We start from the raw sequence: 16,939 nt of genomic DNA on the forward strand, positions 1-16,939 counted from the left end.
TGTCCCCCTCCTTAGCGTCCTTTGAGTGGCGACCCTCGCCCCCGACCATGGTCCAGGAACCTTCACTAAGGCCCCTCCTACATAGAGGAGACAGCTCAGGACAGAGAGGTAGCTCAGGACAGAGAGGTAGCTCAGGACAGAGAGGTAGCTCAGGACAGAGAGGTAGCTCAGGACAGAGAGGTAGCTTAGGACAGAGGGACAACTCTGTACTAATGGCAGCTCCGGACTGGGTGGCAGCTCAGGACTGAGTGGCAGCTCCGGACTGAGTGGCAGCTCCGGACTGAGTGGCAGCTCATGACTGTAGGGCAGCTCATGACTGTAGGGCAGCTCATGACTGTAGGGCAGCTCATGACTGGAGGGCAGCTCATGACTGGAGGGCAGCTCATGACTGTAGGGCAGCTCCTGACTGGCTGGCGGCTCTGGCGGCTCCTAACTGGCTGGCGGCTCTGGCGGCTCCTGACTGGCTGGCGGCTCTGGCGGCTCCTGACTGGCTGGCGGCTCTGGCGGCTCCTGACTGGCTGGCGGCTCTGGCGGCTCCTGACTGGCTGGCGGCTCTGGCGGCTCCTGACTGGCTGGCGGCTCTGGCGGCTCCTGACTGGCTGGCGGCTCTGGCGGCTCCTGACTGTCTGGCGGCTCTGGCGGCTCCTGACTGGCTGGCGGCTCTGGCGGCTCCTGACTGGCTGGCGGCTCTGGCGGCTCCTGACTGGCTGGCGGCTCCTGACTGGCTGGCGGCTCTGGCGGCTCCTGACTGACGGACGGCTCTAGCGGCTCCTGACTGACTGACGGCTCTAATGGCTCGGGACAGACGGGCGGCTCTAATGGCTCGTGGCAGACGGATGGCTCAGAAGGCGCTGGGCAGACGGATGGCTCAGAAGGCGCTGGGCAGACGGATGGCTCAGAAGGCGCTGGGCAGACGGATGGCTCAGAAGGCGCTGGGCAGACGGATGGCTCAGACGGCGCTGGGCAGACGGATGGCTCAGACGGCGCTGGGCAGACGGATGGCTCAGACGGCGCTGGGCAGACGGATGGCTCAGACGGAGCTGGGCAGACGGATAGCTCAGACGGCGCTGGGCAGACAGATGGCTCAGACGGAGCTGGGCAGACAGGCAGTGCAGAAGGCGTTGGGCAGACGGCCGACTCTGCCCTGCTGAGGCGCACAGTAGGCCTGGTGCGTGGTGTCGGAACTGGAGGTACCGGGATGACGGCACGCACTTCAAGGCTAGTGCGGGGAGCAGGGACAGGGCACACTGACCTCTCGAAGCGCACTATAGGCCTGGTGCGTGGTACCGGAACTGGAGGTACCGGGCTGAGGGCACGCACCTCAGGGCGAGTGCGGGGAGAAGGAACAGTGCGTACAGGGCTCTGGAGACGCACAGGTGGCTTAGTGCGTGGTGCCGGACCTGGAGGCACTGGGCTGGAGACACGCACCATAGGGAGAGTGCGTGGAGGAGAACCCGGGCTCTGAAGACGCACAGGAGGCTTGGTGCGTGGTGCCAGCACTGGTGGTATTAGGCTGGGAACACGTATCTCAGGGCTAGAGCGGGGAGCAGTAACAGGACGCACAGGACTCTGGAGACGCACAGGAGGCTTGGTGCGTGGTGTAGGCACTGTCTTAACCAGACGGCTAGCACGCACCTCAGGACGAGTATGGAGAGCGGTACCCGGTGACATCAACTCACCAATACGTTCATTCGGACGGATGCCGTGCCTCATGCACCAAACCAGTACATCCCTCATATCCTTCTCCTTCAATTTCTCCATTAGCTCCTTTACTGTCTCTGCGTTACTCACCTCCAACTCCGCCCTCACCGGCTCCTTATGTAAAGCAGGAGGAGTTGGCTCAAGTCCCCTGACTGACCCAACTATATTCCCCGAGAGCCCCCCCCCCAAGAAATTTTTGGGTTTGACTCACGGGCTTCCAGCCTTGTTTCCGTGCTGCATCCTCATATCGCCGCCTCTCCGCTTTCGCTGCCTCCAGCTCCGCTTTGGGGCGGCGACACTCCTCTGGTTCTGCCCAGGGTCCTTCTCCGTCTAGGATCTCTTCCCATGTCCAATCCTCCTTGACCCACTGCTGCTGTCGTTGCTGTCCGTTAACCCGCTGCTTGATCTGGGTTTGGTGGGTGATTCTGTAACGGCTGTTCTCCTCCTCTTCGTCCGAAGAGGAGGAGTAGAGATCAGACCAACATGCAGCGGGTTTAGAAAACATAATGAATTTATTAACTGACGAATACGAACACGAAACAACACTTGGAATAATTACAAAATAACAAAACGAACGAAGACAGACCTGCACTAGAGAACTTACAAATAACACGAAGAACGTACGAACAGGTATAGACTACAAACCAAAACGCTACAGTCCCGTGTGGTACGAACATACATACAGACACGGAAGACAATCACCCACAAACAAACAGTGAGAACAACCTACCTTAATATGACTCTCAATCAGAGGAAACGTCAAACACCTGCCTCTAATTGAGAGCCATACCAGGCAACCCAAAACCAACATAGAAACAGAAAACATAGACTGCCCACCCAAAACTCACGCCCTGACCATCAAACACATACAAAACAACAGAAAACAGGTCAGGAACGTGACAATAGCATTACACCCCTAGAGTGGATTTCACACGGAGTACTATAAACACACAGTATCTAAACCAAACTATTTTATACAATACATAATACATACACACTGTATAATGCCTATGGTAGGCTATAAACCATATTCTTGATATGACTGTGAGTTTCTGCATGCTCCTGCAGTGTGTTCTCTCACAGCTCATTGGCCAGGCTCTGCTGACATTCATGCGTTTTGTTATTCAGGTCAGTTGGGTTGGACCATAGTAGAATGTTGCTCTACTGAGGACCATCCCAGTCCCAGCCCATGGTCACCATCACAATGCCAACAGTATATTTTGAGGCACCGGCCCGAGGGTTAGTTAAATGATCGGAAGACAGGAAAACGCCTCTTTCCCATGCTGTCCTCTCTTCTTCCCTCCCCTCCTCTGTTCTAATGGTGTCAGGCCTTATGTAATGCCACTGCAGTAGAGACTGTTTTCGTGTGGAACAGTTTGTCACCACGCCATTGAGCCCTACCCTGACTGCTCATATTGTCTGTCCCACACACACGTGCATGAACGTGCGCGCACTATCTATCCTCACGACCCACATTGACTTACCCTTCCCTGCTTCCTATACATCCAAAGAGATAGCAATCAAGTAGGTGAACCCGCACATGAAATGAAGTTACACCATTTTATCTCTGCTTGAGACAGGGCTAGCAAACTCCTCGGCATGTACTGTGAGAGAGAGATAGGTCGAGGAGTGTGTATGCAAACCCTTACGCCATCTATAGAGATAAAGCTGACACATGTCTGTCCATCAGCTGACACTGTGGTGTTGTGATGAGAAACACTGCATCACACTGTACGTGTGTGAGCAAATCCTTATGCCGTCTATTCAGATAAAGCTGATGCGGACATTGCTGTTGTTGTACGAACACTGAATCGTAGTCTCACATTACTGAAAAGAGCAGGTGCGAAGTGGCTGTGTAGCATCACACTCAAAGAGACCTATAGGGTTGTTTTCAGGTGACATACAGTGTACTCACGTTATTTTATTGATGAAGTAAGAAACAGAACAGCATAGGTCATGTATACACACAGATATTGTCCTCATCTGAGCATGACTATGTATACGTGGGATTAGCAAAGGGATGCACCCCTCCGAGGCTGATGCTCTCGGGATCCACTCAAACTTGACAGGGTCTGTTTTACAGGCTTACCCACTGTTCCAACCTTCCACAGGGGCCATCCTATCCATAATGAACTCCATCCAGAGCACAAGTCTTTCCCAAAGTTCACAGTGTGATTGACAGTGTTACTTATGAGCAGGCAGGCAGGCGCTGTATGATTCCACACAGTGTCAAAAAATAAATGGAGGAAAGTAGAGGAAAGGAGTCCTCTGGCTCATGTTGGCATGCAATTCTGCTACATACATCCAGAGATGTTATAGGATGTTGGTTTGGGTTGTTGCATTTCTTCAGAGGTGTGGACCCTCTCTTGGCATGATGAAGGAAAAAAAGGACTACGGTATCACTTATCAAAAGGAATTGCAGGAAAATAAGACAGGGTTTTTAGACAGTTCTACAAAAAAGAGGGAGTAACAAAAGATAAAAAGTATTGTAGAAAAAGTAGATTTTTTCACTCTGATAGTCTGTAGGAAAAAAGCACCTTAGAAAGATACTCTCTTCCATATGCTGTTGTTTCTGACCTTGGTATGCTACCATACCGTGCATCCTTTAACAATACATCCCAAAATACCCTTTGTTACGACCGTCCTCCTCAATCACCATTCTACTCCAGGTTTAGACCTGAACCTTGGTTGAATGCATCTGTCATGTTGGCACAATACAAGGGAGTCACAGTCCTTCCAGGGGAGATGTGTTGTTGTGCTTGTGTGTTGTTGTGCTTGAGCCTCAGACGCGATGTTAGTGTTGCTCTGGAGCTGATGGTGGTGTGCTAAAGCAGAGAGACGAAAACAATGTGGGATAGAGTGCCATTTGAGAGAATCATGAAGATATTTGACTGTCCTTGTAAATATACAGTACAAAAAAGGATGCAAACGGTGCCCATGTGATCATATTAAAAGAGTGATTTTGGATGAAAGCAGCCATTACGGTGTTTGTGTTTGAAGCAGTCTCGTATCTTTATTTTCTATTTTGAGCGCTTGCAGCTGCGGTGGCTGTGGGTTTATTGCCGGTCCTGCGGACAGGAACCTTGGACAAAGGTATCTTGGAGCGTGGGGGCTCCTTAGCTCCTTGGGGGACAGGGGTGTTGGACTGGACTCCCAGCTTGACAGGGATCTTGGAGTCACGCGGTATACTGCTGTAGACTGTAGGTTGGCGGAGCTGACGACTCTCCTCTGGGCTATGTTTTACATGACTGGCCTCAACTTCAGCTTCAGCAGAGGAGTTACTAATTGTGTCTTTGCTGACTCCGTGTCGTATGCTGGGGCATGGACCCTCCTCTTCCTGCCCTGGAGTAGGTGGGTCCCAGCTCCCCTCGTCGTCAGTGGACTGGGACTCACGGAGTGGTAGCTTGCCTGCCCTGCCTCCACCGCAGACAGGGATCTTACTGAGCCCTGCTGCCTTCACTGGGGGCGTCTTCTTCTCTGTGGGGGGCCCCTGGGGGACCATGTGTGTCTCAGTCTGTGAAGCATGGCCTTTCTTTTCTCTCTTGGGGGAATTGTTCCAGGCACCCCGCACATCCAAGCCGTTTGGACTCGTCGTGTCTTCTCCTGTATCTAGAGAGGCATTGCGCTCACCACCCTTCACCTGACCAGAGGCAAGGGGCGTACACTGCATAGGGGCAAGGAAGAGAACAGGAGAGGGCATAGAAGGGAATGAGGCAGTGGTAGAGGGAGTCTTAGACATAGGAACTGCAGTTGGGGTAGGGACAGAGGTAGGAAACGGGAGAGTCTTAGACATAGGGACTGGAGTTGGGGTAGGGACAGGGGTAGGAAACGGGGGAGCCTTAGACATAGGGACTGGAGTTGGGGTAGGGACAGGGGTAGGAAACGGGGGAGCCTTAGACATAGGGACTGGAGTTGGGGTAGGGACAGGGGTAGGAAACGGGGGAGTCTTAGACATAGGGACTGGAGTTGTGGTAGGGACAGGGGTAGGAAACGGGGGAGTCTTAGACATAGGGACTGGAGTTGTGGTAGGGACAGGGGTAGGAAACGGGGGAGCCTTAGACATAGGGACTGGAGTTGGGGTAGGGACAGGGGTAGGAAACGGGGGAGCCTTAGACATAGGGACTGGAGTTGGGGTAGGGACAGGGGTAGGGAAAGGGGGAGCCTTAGACATAGGGCCTGATTTTGGAGTAGGGGCAGAGGGAGCCTTTGAGTCAGCTAGAATGGGAGTCAGGGTTTGGACAGGAGCAGGGCTAGTGACTGAGGCTGGCACTGGAACCGGGATATAGGGCATTTTAAATGCTGAGCTCGGGACAGCCGTAGGATAAAAGGATGTTAGGGAGGGAGGTGCGGTAGTGGAATCCAGACATGGGACTGAGATCATTTTGGGGGGTGGGGCAGAGGTGAAAGTGGCTGGTGAAAGAGTGGCAGGGTTGGTTACAGAAGCTGGTTTGGCCGCTGGGACAGGAGGTGGGGTAACTACTGTGGAAGGTTTGGATACAGGGGCAGGAGGTGGGGTAACTACTGGGGAAGGTTTGGATACAGGGGCAGGAGGTGGGCTAACTACTGGGGAAGGTTTGGATACAGGGGCAGGAGGTGGGTTAACTACTGGGGAAGGTTTGGATACAGGGGCAGGAGGTGGGGTAACTACTGGGGAAGGTTTGGATACAGGGGCAGGAGGTGGGTTAACTACTGCGGAAGGTTTGGATACAGGGGCGGGAGGTAGGGTAACTACTTGGGAAGGTTTGGATACAGGGGCAGGAGGTGGGGTAACAACTGGGGAAGGTTTGGATGCAGGTGCAGGAGGTGGGGTAACTACTGGGGAAGGTTTGGATACAGGGGCAGGAGGTGGGGTAACTACTGGGGAAGGTTTGGATACAGGTGCAGGAGGTGGGGTAACTACTGGGGAAGGTTTGGATGCAGGGGCAGGAGGTGGGGTAACTACTGGGGAAGGTTTGGATGCAGGGGCAGGAGGTGGGGTAACTACTGGGGAAGGTTTGGATACAGGGGCAGGGCTTGGGGTGGATTTTGTTGTTGGTGGAGGGTAGGGTTTTGTTAAAGGGGTAGGGCTTGATTTAGTGGTAGGGCTAGTTATAGTTGTGGGGATAGTTGAGAATTTGGTCGTCACAATCGGGGTAGGTTCAGGTTTGATCGACCAGCTGGTAGGTTCAGGTTTAGTTGTAGGGGTAAAGGTGGAGGTAGGTTTAGTGGTGAGGGAAGGCGAAAGGGTAGGTTTGGTTGTAGGGGTAAAGTTGGAGGTAGGTTTAGTGGTTGGGGAAGGCGAAAGGGTAGGTTTGGTTGTAGGGGTAAAGGTGGGGGTAGGTTTAGTGTTGGGAGAAGGCGAAAGGTTAGGTTTGGTTGTAGGGGTAAAGGTGGAGGTAGGTTTAGTGGTGGGGGAAGGCGAAAGGGTAGGTTTGGTTGTAGGGGTAAAGGTGGGGGTAGGTTTAGTGGTGGGGGAAGAGGAAGGGGTAGGTTTGGATTTAGAAGTAAGTGTTGGGATAGGGGTTGGACTAGATTTAGTAGTAGCAGTAGGAACAGGGGTTGGTGTAGGTGAAGGGGTAGCTTTAGTAATAGCGGTAGGTTTGGAAATAGGGGTAGGTTTAGAAATAGGGGCAGGTTTAGAAATAGGGGTAGGTTTTGCTGAAAGAGTAGTTGATGAGGATGTCTCTCCAGCCACAGCTCCCTTGGTCCCAGGTCCGGTCCCGACAGTAGGGCAGGCTTTGCCCCACTCCGCCTCCACTTCAGCAGAAATGTCTCCACATCCTGTCAACGAGTCAAAGCTTATCAGAGAGGAGATGTCTGCAAGCAGCGACCTCAGACGATCCACAGCAGGATCCAAGGGTGGTGGTTCAGTGGTGGGCAGAGGCGGCAGTACATCCTCATTAGATTCAGTGACACTGTCTGTAGTCACTGAGGGAGCCGTCGTCTCTGATGGGCTTGAGGCTGAGCTCTCCTTCCCTGTGGGGCTCTTCGATGAAACAGGGGACTCTTGTCCAGGCTCAGGCTCTGGGACATCCTGGCTGCGAGGCGCAGGTCTGGGAGTCAAAGTCATGTCCTCCTTGATGATCTCCACGCTGTTTGTACGGGACGACATGAGGAGGGGGCTCGGGGGGGTCTCGGCCTCGTCCCTGGCCTCCTTCTCTCGCTGGTTCCACGCCATACTGTTGAAGAGACCCTTCAGGCCCCGACGCTGGCGTACCTTTGGCTGGGACTCTGTACGGAACCTCCGGTCTGGTCCTCCTCGACGGCTGCGCCGCAACTTCATCAGGAAGCTGAGGGATTTGGCAGAGGTCATAGAGGAGATGGAGGGACGGCCAGCAGAAGGGATGGAGGGATCTCCAGCATCACCCAGGGGCTCCTCCAGGGCTTCCTCCTCCTCTCTGTGACTCACCTCTGGTTCCTCCTCCTTCTCAGTCTCCTTCTCCAGCTCCTGCTCTGCTGCTGCGGACTCCGTTAATCCTTCCACTGTCTTGCTCCTGGCGATAGGTGACTTGTTGTTCCCCTCGCCTTTGCCGCGCATGGAGAAGATGCTGCCTGGCTTGCGCTTCCCAAACAGCTTGAAGGCCTTTCTGATTTTTCCAGCAGGCTGTGGGTCGCACGGCGAGAGTTCGCTACTCTCTGACTGTATATCCATTTTGAGTCTCTATACTCTTCTCTGTTGTACTCCGATTTTGTGCTCTATTTTTCTCACCCAGCTATTGCTAACAGAACATGTACCTTTATTCTCTCTTACAATACACCTTCTCCTTTCTGCAGACTGGCTATGCTTCAATTGCTTGCAGTATGTTTCTCTCTCCTCTCGCTCTATCCCTCCCTCTGTCTTTCTCTCCCCACCAGGTCTTTCTCCTCTATTTCTCCCTCACATGCCCCTCCCCTCACCCTCTTTTTCTCTGGCTGCTCCTGCAGGTCTCCATGGCAACTGAGGGGCTAAGCAGCTTTCGTCAGCGATGGAGCGGAGCCAGAAGCTGTCATCATCCCACCCCAGACACAGTTCTCGCCTTTTTTACTCTCTGTTTCTCTTTTGCTGATACCCCCTCCTCTCTCCACATCGCAGTCTATTTCTGTTTAGAACTCTCTGTCTAGGCTTCATGTCTCTTGTGTTGTTACATATGCATATTTGCCTGTTTTATGTTGATGTGTTTATATGGGTATGGGTTTTGGTATGTGTATGTGTATGTCTCTGTGTATGCATTCCTGTCTTGTTAAGCATGTCCATTTCTTTGAAGAGTGTTTGCCTGTAAATGCCCTGAGTGTGATGTGACCATGAGATACAGTAACTACATTACCATGTCCCTCCAACACAAACCCAGCCACTGCCATGACCTCCCCAACAGCTTATCAAAATCAACATCAGAGAGGATAACAAACAAGCCTTTGTATTAATGACAGAAATTCAATTGAATGAAACATGGAGCCATCCCTGTCTCACATATAGGATTTGTGTAAATGTGGAGAATTAGGATTTTAGGGGAATTTGAGAAATATGAAAGCTCTAACGTACTTATGTTAAATGTTATTGCTAAATAACACAGAGCTCTGTCTGGGCTGAGCGTTTATCCCGGAGGGGATCGCTCCTTCTATATCGCCTGGAAGCAGAGACCCAATTTTCTCTCACTCTCACTCACACACACACAAACAAATGCACACACATTTACCAATGGAATTCATTATGCCCTCCACTCAGAGCTTGTTGCCATCTTGTCCAACCCATTTCGACAGTGTGAATCCACTGTCTTCCATCTTTATTATCTTACCTCACTTTTGGATCATTCCTCAATTTCTATTTTTAGATCTGCCCCTCCACTCCTTTCCATCTTCCAATCTTCTACTTAAAGTCCTACTCAACTGGTGGACCGCCATCCGGATCGGGACCCAGAACGGGTTCAATATGGACCCCGGGTCCCGACACACAGGTTTTTAACTTACTGCTGCTGAGAGCTGTAATAGTACAATGTACAAGGTCCAATTTCTAAATTTGGTAGTGCATGGTCAGGTTTCCTCTTCTTAAGTCATTCACTGATAGACCGTAGAGAGATATTTTTAATTTGTCCAAAAAATCTAGTTGATCAACTACTGACCATGTTAGCTAGATGGGTCAATTAGGCTAACCAGCTATCTAAATATTGTAGTTATCATGACCAGATTACATGTTCAGGGGCCTCGACCCCCGGGGGCCCAATTTATTTTGTTGAGTCACTCAGGTATCATAATACACAAAAGACATGGCAAAATGTGTAGAATTCCAGGAAATTATCTTTAAAATGTACAAATATTCTTTACAAATATTCTCAAGAGGGGTGGGAACAGTTTGAGCAGCTTGGGGTTGTATGGGTCGTGATGTTGGGGTTCATTACTACGCCGATAAATTGCAATATCCATCCGGACCTTTGTCATCTAGGAAATATGTGTGACATGGACCTTCTCAAATAGTAGTTGAGTGCCCCTGTTTTAATCTATCACTTTATCCTTACCATCCACCACTCTACCCTGTCTCCATCTTTCTTTCACATAGAGTACCAGTTAAAAGTTTTTTTTTACTAGTAGTGAAGACATCAAAACTATGAAATAACACATATGGAATCGTGTAGTAACCAAAAAAAGTGTTAAACAAATCAAAATATATTTTATATTTGAGGATCTTTAAAGTAGCCACCCTTTGCCTTGATGACAGCTTGGCACACGCTTGGCATTCTCTCAACAAGCTTCTTGAGGTAGTCACCTGGAATTAATTTCAATTAACAGGTGTGCCTTGTTAACAGTTCATTTCTTTCCTTCTTAATGCATTTGAGCCAATCAGTTGTGTTGTGAAAAGGTAGGGGTGGTGTACCGGAAATAGCCCTATTTGGTAAAAAAAAGAACAGCTAAAATATGCAAAGAGAAATGACAGTCCATCACTACTTTGAGACATGAAGATCAGTCAATAAGGAACATTTCAAGAACATTGAAAGTTTCTTCAAGTGCAGTCGCAAAAACCATCAAGCACTATGATGAAACTGGCTCTCATGAGGACCGCCACAGGAAAGGAAGACCCAGAGTTACCTCTGCTGCAGAGAATATAGTTAACTGCACCTCAGATTGCAGCCCAAATAAATACTTCACAGAGTTTAAGTAACAGACATATCTCAACATCAACTGTTCAGAGGAGACAGAGTGAATCAGGCCTTCATGGTCAAATTCCTGCAAAGAAACCACTATTAAAGTAATAATAAGAAGAGACTGTGCCAAGAAACACAAGCAATGGACCAGTGGAAATCTGTCCTTTGGTCTGATGAGTCCAAATGGGAGATTTTTGGTTCCAACCGCAATGTCTTTGTGAGACGCAGAACAGGTGAACGGCTGATCTCCGCATGTGTGGTTCCCACTGTGAAGCATGGAGGATGATGCTTTGCTGGTGACACTGTCAGTGATTTATTTAGAATTCGGGATGAGTTGGACTGCAGACTGAAGGAAAAGCAGCCAACAAGTGCTCAGCATATGTGGGAACTCCTTCTAGACTGTTGGAAAAGCATTCCAGGTGAAGCTGGTTGAGAGAATGCCAAGAGTGTGAAAAGCTGTCGTCAAGGCAAAGGGTGGCTACTTTGAAGAATCTCAAATATATTAGAAAGGGGGACCGTCTTAAACAGTTAAACCAAAGGGAACATTTTGGGATTTACAAACTACAGGCCACTAAATACCCTGGTTTAAATGAAGATATGGATTTCTCACCCTTCCTGTAGGGTTGTGATTGATCCATTTGCTGTCATCTAGTGGACATTTTGCTCAATTGCCCTCAGCTATGTTAGACTGTTGTTCATGTTTTGCTGTGTTCTAGTGTACTATGGAATATATTGCTTTCTTATTCTTGACACTTCTCCCAGTCATATGTAAGGTTAGAACTACCTTTCTAAGTGTTCTGATACTTCTAGCTTGGAGTTGTATGTTTATGATAACATAGCTACAGTATTTCACCTTTTAATGTGTATATTATTGCTTACTAGCTGTGTCCAATCAATTTTGTAACCACTCCCTCTTCCAATTAGGGCTAATTGGAAAAGCTGTTCAAAAGAGGACATTGTATTCCCTTTTTTTTTTGTACTCCCTGTCGAAGGCCATGCAGCCGAAACGCGTCGGTTTTTAAAAAACGTTGTTTCTATTGAACATGCCATACTAATAAAGGCATTTTAATTATTTATATGAAGAGTGCCTTGGTCCTCTTTTCTTTTTGATGACCAATTTACACCTTTTACCAAAGAGCACCTTCTATCTACCAAAATGTACTATTGTGTACCTTAGTAGCGCTTCCCTTCCTCCTCTTTCTACTAGCAAAGGGTGGCTACTTTGAAGAATCTCAAATATAACATATATTTTTAATTTGTTTAACACTTTTCTGGTTACTACATGATTCCATATCATCTTTGTAGGCTATACTCGGCCTTGTCTCAGGGTAGTAAGTTGGTGGTTGAAGATAGTGGTGTGGGGGCTGTGCTTTAGAAAAGTGGGTGGGGTTATATCCTGTCTGGTTGGCCCTGTCCGGGGGTATTGTCGGACGCAGCCACAGTGTCTGTGGCAGTTCGACACATATAACAACACAGAGTTACACATGGAATTAACAAACATACAATTGTCATGACGCTGGCCTGGGGGTAGGTTTATGACAGTCATAAATACCTCACCCCCCTTTTTCCTTCTCTCTACCCTACTGATGTGACTATTGAAAATCCCTTGGTTAACATAGATATTCTGGGAGCATCAGAAGGTGGGGGGAAATGAACCATATTTTGGTAATGCAACCAATTGAACATATGCGTTGGTACTTAATGAATATGATGTCAGTTCGGTTGTCATCTGAGACATTCTCATCAATGATAGGATGACAAACTGTACAGTGGAAAGTCTACACATTATAGTTACCAGATTCACATGGAATTGTTGTGCAATTTAAATGTTTGAATATGAAATTATTTGTGAGGGGATGAAATGTGATTTTAGCTTCTAAAATGTGAGAATTGGGTTTTCATGAGTGAATTAGGCCCGACTCAGTGGCCCGCCCACGTGAAGAGACATTGGTTATAAACTATGAAACACGCCCTCCTCTCCCTTCCTATATAAAGCCTTGATGACAATGTAACTTCCTGTCCCGGGGACATTAAGGTGACGGCCTTGACGTTAGAAGGACAGGTGACACCTACAGAGCAAAGCCAATCTCAGCTACCTAACGAAATTAGCATTGAATTCCCACGTGAAGAGGACGATCGACAGGTCAAATATGATGAATTTCGACAATACCTGACAGAATATAGCATGAGCATATAAGCATGGCAACGGCGTATGAACTTTGAACTCTGATTCACTCCAGCCGCCAAGCGTGCACTGGGAAAGGACAGACAGAGTATCCCGTTTACCACACAACGACGACACTGCAACGTTTCAAGTTCACCACCAGAGACACTCTTCAAAGGACAAAGGACTCTGTTGGGCAACACGACCTTCCATATACCACCAACCTATTGAAGTGCAGCTCAGAGTAAATATTTATTGCATTTTCCTTTTCCAAATGGGCGGTAATTTAGAATGCATAAGATTCTGTATTTACGATAGAGTAGCTGCCTATGGCCTGATAGAGACATCGCTTCTCCCTTTGTTCTTCAGTCTTCCTGCTCTTTCACTCAAACCCAGCCCCCTTTTCTTTGTGTAACCAGCTGTCATATCTGTTCCGTCCCCTAGGGACGTTTTCCTTTATGACATCATTTGTAATCAAGGTATGATTCATTCTGTGTATTTGTAATTCTGTGTGATTAGTTAGGTATTTAGTAAATAAATAATTAAACCCAATTTTGTATTGCTGATTCAACTTGTTAGCCAGGGTTCGTGAAGATAACCAAGAATTTACAACTTTCAGATGAGACTTAATATTGACTGCTATTGATGTAAAATATTACTAGGTCTTTAAGAGTTTATTCGGAAGATAACTGCTCTATAAATATTATTTTGTGGTGCCCCGACTTTCTAGTTAATTACATTTACATGATTATCTCAATCAGGTGATATTAATTACAGAGAAAGGATTTTATAGAAAGCTTGTCATATCACTTAATCCGGCATGGCCAAAGACACGACACAATCAATAATACAGTAGGAAAATCTATATACAGCATGTGCAAATGAGGTAGGATAAGAGAGGTAAGGCAATAAATAGGCCATGGTGGCAAAGTAATTACAATATACTGGAATGGTAGGATGTGCTGAGGATGAATGTGCAAGTTGAGATACTGGGGTGCAAAAGAGCAAGATAAATAAATAAATACAGTATGGGGATGAGGTAGATTGGATGGGCTATTTACAGATGAGCTATGTACAGGTGCCGTGATCTGTGAGCTGCTCTGACAGCTGGTGCTTAAAGTTAGTGAGGAAGGTAAGAATCTCCAGCTTCAGAGATTTTTGCAGTTCGTTCCAGTCATTGGCAGCAGAGAACTGGAACTAGAGGCGGCCGAAGGAAGAATTGGCTTGGGGGTGACCAGTGAGATATACCTGCTGGAGAGCGTGCTACGGGTTGGTGCTGCTATGGTGACCAGTGAGCTGAGATAAGGCGGGGCTTTACCTAGCAGAGACTTGTAGTTGACCTGGAGCCAGTGGGTTTGGCGACGAGTATGAAGCGAGGGCCAGCCAACGAGAGCATACAGGTTGCAGTGGTGGGTAGTATATGGGGCTTTGGTGACAAATGACATCGCCGAAGTCGAGGATTGGTAGGATGATCAGTTTTACGATGGTATGGTTGGCAGCATGAGTGAAGGATGCTTTGTTTTGCGAAATAGGAAGCCGATTCTAGATTTAATTTTGGATTGGAGATGTTTAATGTGAGTCTGGAAAGAGAGTTTACAGTCTAACCAGACACCTAGGTATTTGTAGTTGTCCACATCTTCTAAGTCAGAACCGTCCAGAGTAGTGATGCACTGTTATAATCTCCACCCGACACAGCCAGAAGAGGACTGGCCACTCCTCAGAGCCTGGTTCCTCTCTAGGTTTCTACCTAGATTGCTGCCTTTCTAGGGAGTTTTTCCTAGCCACCGTGCTTCTACATCTGCATGGCTTGCTGTTTAGGGTTTTAGACTGGGTTTCTGTATAGCACTTTGTGCCATCGGCTGATGTAAAAAGGGCTTTATAAATACATTTGATTGATTCTCTCTCCTCTTTTCCGCTAACATTGAAATAAAACAAAGTCTGCATTCAGACTTGAAGTACTACTTTTACCAGAACACTTTAGGGTGAACAGCATGACAAAAAAGAGGCACACAGTTACAGAGAACCAGCCACACACTGATATACAGAGAGATACATATAATACATATATTACCCCCAAAGCAGCAGTTACAGTAAATACTCACAAGCTTGTTTCATTTATACGCTGCCACCCAGAGGGCTAAAGCACATAGTCAGTAATCTGAATACAAGGACCACTTGTGTTTGAAATCGTATTTAGAAAATCTAATTATGGGATGACGCTAAGCTCTCTCTGTCTCTGCCTCACCCTTCACCCTTTAGAAACATTATCCCGGAGACAAGGGATGTTGGTTGACACTGGCAGGTCACGTTATGGCTCTGGGCAACTTCTAGGAAAGGTGTCAAACACATGTCATGTTGAGGTAATTTATCAGGGCCTAACACAGTGCAAAATCTAAATCATGAGTTCTGTTCTCACAAACTCTTTTTTGTTTGTTTAAGAGCATGTCTGCTTGTCGGGGTGTGTGTGTGTGTGTATTCACGGGTAGGGGAGTTGATTTGAGTTTTACAATTATTTTAATGGGAAGCTCTGGGAAGGAGTCCATTTTTACATAACCATGTAGTCATTACTGTCTGTGAATGTGTGTGTGTGTGCATGCGTGTGTGTGTGTATTCTGAATCAGATCTGAGGGGTTAGCATAACGTGTCTTTGTATCTGCACTCCTTTTTGTACAGGTAGCCTGTTGATCAATTGTGTTGACTTTGTTTATCTGCTATATTCTCATGGTTGCTGGCTGAATTAAAAGAGCTTTAATTGGGTCATGTAGGCTACTAACTAGTCTGCGGGTGCCTTTGTGTTTTCAATAGCACTACTGCCCTCTGCTGGAGGTAGGAGCATTTGACTTTGAGGTGAGGGGAGTCAACAACAGCAGATGATTTAGAAAAAAGTTGGTTTGAGATTTAGATATGTCATAAGGAGAGAGTCACATTTCACCTCCTAGCACTGTGATACTATCTGAGTAGTTGATGGAGCTGATCTGGGCTTGGGGCAACTCATCCAATAAATTCATATATCAATACCATTTGACATCGGGGCAAATATGTGACAAATTCAAATCTTATATAAATAGACCTCAGAATGATTTTTTGTTTGCATATTCAAAACAAGAAACAGCACCTGCAGGCCTATCTTGTGTCTTATCTGTTATCTCCACCCAAATATCCAGGCTGTATCACAACCGGCCATGGTTGGGAGTCCCACAGGGCGGCGCACAATAGGCCCAGCGTCATCCAGGTGTAGGCCGTCATTGTAAATAAGAATTTGTTCTTAACTGACTTGCCTAGTTAAATAAAGGTTAAATAAATATGGCTAGTTTGTCAACGAGGGCATAACGTCTGGTTTTCATGTTGACACATGAAGTGAAGCATAATGGAAAATGCTATCCCTTCTCATGCAGTCTAAATACAATGGTCAGGAGAAGCTAATTGAATAGGACTGTGGTGAACTGCAACAAATGTGTAGTTTACATTGCGAGCAGGGATTGCAATACTGAGCTAAATTACTAGAATCACCCATCCCCACAATAATAATTCAAAATATAGATTTATCTTTAACTCTGCATTGTTAGAAAATGACTTTTAAATAAGCATTTCACTTTTAGTCTGCACCTGTTGTTTACGAAGCATATGACAAATACAATTTAATTTGATTCAGTAATTAAATAAGATTGTCGATTCATGTCGAGTCTCCAGTGGCTTACCAGTTCACGGTTCACAGCTGTACATATCTGTGGTGGTTTCATCTGATGGAGAAGAAAATCATGACGTCAGTGATTTTCAGGTCGGGAGACCGGAGCTGAAGAAAGAGGCCCGAGTTCCCAATTGAAATTCCGAGTTGGATGACCGTTCAAATCAATTTTTTTCAGTCGGAGCTCGTTTTTTTCCGAGGTCCCAGTTGTTTTAACGCACTGAAGTCGGAAGTCTGAGATTTCCGAGTTCTCAGTTGTTTGAACGCGGCATTAGTCTATTGAAAAATCTGGAGCTT

This window comes from Salvelinus namaycush, chromosome 12, assembly GCF_016432855.1.
Source record: "Salvelinus namaycush isolate Seneca chromosome 12, SaNama_1.0, whole genome shotgun sequence".
In the NCBI taxonomy this organism is placed as follows: domain Eukaryota; kingdom Metazoa; phylum Chordata; class Actinopteri; order Salmoniformes; family Salmonidae; genus Salvelinus; species Salvelinus namaycush.